Source organism: Crocodylus porosus, unplaced genomic scaffold (assembly GCF_001723895.1).
Source record: "Crocodylus porosus isolate Cpor-Errol unplaced genomic scaffold, CroPor_comp1, whole genome shotgun sequence".
NCBI classification, from domain to species: Eukaryota; Metazoa; Chordata; order Crocodylia; family Crocodylidae; genus Crocodylus; species Crocodylus porosus.
In genome coordinates, this window is record NW_017728931.1 from 71,739,839 (window position 1) to 71,744,987 (window position 5,149).

The window sequence follows — 5,149 nt, forward strand, 5'->3', positions numbered from 1 at the left end:
AGAGTACCCAGGGATTACATCCTTCCATAGACTCTTCCTCCCTATTCTATTTTTTTTTCATCAAGTCATGGCAGGAGAGCATGCAAGAGTATAGCTTAAAGGCGCTAGGGATATCCTGGGACTACTCTACTGGTGATGCATACAAGCACAGAATAAGAGAGACATGGACCCCAGCCCGACCTGGTGAGCCCTCAACAATCTAGGACAGAAATTCAATAAACTGATTTAACCTAAATCAGTTAAGTCTGATACTACATCCATCCAGGTTTATCTTCAACTGGTTTTAGCCATTTTGAAAGCACTGGACTTCTGTTGTGTTACAGATCTGAACCGGTTTCCAATCACTTTTACCAGCTTATGTGTAATTTTTTTTCCATCCCTGAGGTTCCCTTCCAGCCAGTTCTATGATTTTATAATATTAAGGGTTCAACAGTATGCTATCACAGTATGAATAAGTATGAAAAAGTATAGCAAGAAACCTGTTTGACTAAACCACACAATCTGTAGTGACTTCAAACTTTTTTACCCTAGAAAGAAATTCAGCTGTGAGATGGCAAGCTGAATTGACTTCAGAGACAAAGGACCTATACTCAGCCTGGAGTTGATGAAGAACAAGTTAGAGTTTATTTAGGTAAACTAGATGTTTTCAAATCAGAAAAATCTGATGAGGGTCATTCTACACAAGGAACTGGCTAAAGTAATTGCAGAGCCAATGGTTATTATGTTTGAGAAGTCATGAAAGTTGAATAAAGTCTTAAAGACTAGAGAAGGGCCATATAATGGTCATCTACAAAAGAGAGAGAGAGAGAAAGCAGGATGCAGGGAATTATAGACTGGTCAGTCTAACTTCAGCACCCATGAAGATATTGGAGCAAATCATCAAAAAATAGATTTTTAAGCTCCTAGAAGATACCAAGGGGATAAGTGACTGCTGACTTGGACATATCCATTCCTAACCAACCAGATTTACTTCTATAAAAAGTAACATACCTTGTGGACATGTAGATGTGATATACTTCAATTTTAGCGAGGCTTTTCACAATGTGTCCTACAACTTTCTCATAAGTAAGCTAAGGAAATACAATTCATATGAAGCTACTATAAGATGGCAGCTATAAAAGTAGTCCCCAGTGGCTTGGTGTTTAACTAGTAGGAAGTATCTACTGTGGTTCCCCAAGGTCTCTCCATCTCTTATACTGCTCAATATCTTCATTAATGAGTTGGAAGATGGAACTACATTCTTAGTTTAACACCAAGATAGATTTGGTACCTTGCTTGATTAAGGACAGGATTAGGGTTTAAAATGACCTTTATAAATTAGAAAAATGGTCTGAAATAAATTGGATGAAATTCAATAAAGAAAAATACAAATAACTACACCTGAGAAGGAACAATAAATTCATACTTCAAGAAAGTGATAGAGAAGTTAGAATCTAAAAAACAAACAGCAAAAATGATTGGAGGTCTAAAAACCAGGGCATAGTTGGAAAAACAGAAGTTATTTAATCTAGAAGACTGAGGGAGAATTTACTAATACTTATGCTGTAGTCTTCAAATACAGTAAGTATTGTTGTAAAAAAAGATGGTGAACAACTGTTCTCTGTGTGTGCAGAGGACAGGACAAAAAGTAATGGGTTTAAACTGCAACAAAGGTGATTTAGGATGGATACAAGGAAAAGTAGAGAGTGTAATACTAAGAAAAGTATGATTAAGCACTACAATAAATTTCTTAGAAAGGTTGAGGAATCATTTTCATTAGAATGCTTTAAATGCCACTTGGGCAAACATATATCCAGGATACAAGGATGGTTCTACTTAGAGCAAGGATTTGACTACATGAGCTCATGAGGTCCTTTTCATCCCTTTCAATAGGTTCTCCATGATTCTAAGAATTAGTACACCACTGATGAAGAACATAAGCATCTAAAATAAAATAGTTTTAACATCAAGATGAGCCATTCCAGTCTGCAATGTCCATCATCTGTCCAGTATGTAACTATGTGTTCCAGACAAAAAATAGACTTACTAATTCATCATTACCTAATCACAAAAGCTATGGACAGAAGTTACACATAAATCAGTTTAAGTGATCAGACACTGGTTTAAACCTGTAACAGACCAGAAGCTCAGTGCACATAAACCAGTTTCAAAATGGCTGAAACAGGTTTAACATAAACCTGGTTGAATGTAGTATCAGACTTAACAGATTTGAGTCAAATTGGTTTATGAAACTTCTGTCCCAGCCCCCTTCCTGGTTCAAATTAAATCACAGTCCCCCAGCGTCTCAGCATGCTTTCCAGCCCTGGGCTGGGCTCTGCTGTCTGCTCCAGCAGAGAAAAGGTGTGGGGGGGGGGCAGGATGGGGGATAGGAGGCAAGGACTAGGGCCAGGGAGGGGTGTTAAACCCACCTTCCCCTCAGTACAGAGCTACTCTGCTGCTAAACTTACTGAAACTCAGTGTTGGCTGTGACTGTGGACTACAAATCCCAGAAACAGGAAACATTTGGAAACAGGAAAAAGAAGTGATCGGCAACTCTGGACAGTCCTGCATGTAATTATGGACTGCAGATCCCAGAGACTTCAGGGGCAGCAGGAAGATGAAGCAAACACACAGCTCATGCTGTGTGCCAGAGAGGCATGCTCTAGTGCTCCCCAGCTTCTGGCCTAAGCCACTGCAACCATGTGGCTGTATTTCCTGAATCAAAAAGTACAGTAAATGCATGTCCAGTTGTTTCTCAGTTTAATCTCTGCAGCTTAGACTACCCTGCAAAGACTGAATCGATTCAGCCTCAGGTTTTTTTGACTGTCTGTATTAGCCAGAGAGCCCTATCACATGATGTGAAATGCAAGCTTCTTTAACATTAAATATTAGTCCGTAAACATATTTTAATTGGACACTTCCCGTTTCTGTCTGTTCTAAGGCACAAATCCATTTTATGCACAGTTCCATGACTAGGTATGAAAATGCAGTAAAGAGGCTGGGGGAGATAGGCTGCTTCCAGATGGACTGTGGTCAGTGCAGGATGGACAAAGGAAAAATTGACAAGCATTTACTGCAAGACAAGAGATGGAAACTCACCATCTGCCTCCCTCTATTCCCTCAGTGCACAGCCTAGCAGTCTGAGCAGGTATGGTCTGATTTTTAAACTAAAAGCACAGAAGCAGGGACAGTGTTAAAGATGGATCTACTGTTAAGAGTGAGTAGAGGCACAGAAACAGACCACTTTTCTGAAACACTTTCTGGGGCAGGTTCCAGTCCCACAGATGGCTAGGAAGGGCACCTCCTTGGATTGGCATAGATTAGCCCAGAGAAGAACCTAGAAAGGAAATGGCACTGATAAATGGCCACTGCTATGTTTGTTATTATTATATGGAAAATCAAAGAATGGGTGGGAAGGGTTTCCATGTGATGCCCAATAAATTTATCATTATAGAGGATACTATGTGAGCATGCTAGTAGGGAGGGAAAGACTGCAGCAAGACCTGGACAGGTTACAGGAGTGGGCTAACAAAAACAGGATGCATTTCAATACTGACAAGTGCAGGGTGCTGCGCTTGGGCAGTAGTAAACAGCAGCACACTTATAAGATAGGAAACTCCCTTCTTGAGAGCACGGAGGCAGAAAGGGATCTTGGAGTCTTTATTGACTCCAAGATGAACATGGGCCAACAATGCAAGGTCACGGTTGGCAGGGCTAACCGGACCTTGTTGTGCATCCACAGGTGCATCTCAAGTAGGGCCGAGGAAGTGATCCTCCCCCTCTACACAACACTGGTCAGGCCACAGCTGGAGTACTGTGTCCAGTTCTGTGCTCCCCACTTCAGGAAGGATGTGGACAACATTGAGAGGGTCCAGAGGACGGCATGATCTGGGGACAACAGAGCAGACCCTACAATGAGAGACTGAGGGACCTGAACCCGTTTAGCCTTCACAAGAGAAGGCTGAGGGGGGACCTGGTGACCGTCTATAAACTCACTAGGTGGGACCAGAAGGGTTTGGGGGAGACACTGTTTCCTCTTGTGCCCCCTGGCATAACAAGGAATAACAGCCATAAATTGTTGGAGAGTAGGTTCAGATTAGACATCCGTAAGAACCACTTCACAGTTAGGGCGGCTAGGAGCTGGAACCAACTTCCAAGGGAAGTGGTGCTGGCTCCTACCCTGGGGGTCTTTAAGAAGAGGCTTGATGCCTACCTGGCTGGAGTCATTTGAGCCCAGTTTTTCTCCTGCGCAGGAAGGGGGTCGGACTTGAAGATCTACAAGGTTCCTTCCGACTCTACTTCTATGATTCTATGTGGGATGGCTTAGCATCATTGGGCACATCCACACATGCAAGCATGTGCTCTTGCAGCAGCTCAAATTGAAGTGGTGAAAATTTGATCTGGGGCTTTTTGCTTCAGTGCATGTGCTTGGATATGCACTTTGTTGTAGAACAAATTGTGCCACTTGGGGCAAAACAACCCTGCCTGGCTCCTCACGGATCTTCAGCCAAGGGAGAGCTAAAGCCCAGGGCCAGCACCTGTGCTGTCCCCACCAATATAAAAAGCTGCCCTGTCCTGGCCCCACCAGTATAAAAAGCTGCCCTGGCAAGTAATTCAGGGCTACTAGCTCTCAGGAGCTTCTGGGCCCCAGCCAATTGGGACCTGGAAACACTACCCCTTGTGACAGCTGGACTTCTGAAGCAGCCCTAAGAGTTCCCTGCACCCTCTACCCACTGCAGCAGTCTGGCAGTGGGTGCTGCTGCCTGGCTGTGACCTGCTGTGCACCTGCCAGACTCAGATGGGGACTGCACAGCCAATAGAGGCATCTGCCCCTCTGGGCCAGCTGCCAGTGAACTGCAGTTGCAGGGTTGGCCTTTGTGCAGCACTGCTGCCATTTGTGCCCCCTGCCTGGTCATCTGGGTAGCTATCACCTGGAAGATGTTCCCAAAATCATTCTCTAAAATACCACCAAATCTTATCATAATAATAAAGTGACCTCTACATACAGGTTTCATGAATTCATCCCCCCAACAGGGGATTCAGTACCCCAACAGGGCCTACCACCCCCCCAGCAAGGCCTACATGCTCCACCCCAGTCCTACAACTGCTGCCCCACCTGGCCTTATCCCCCACCAGCTGCTGCAGTCCCCACAATGGCTACCCCCCCCAG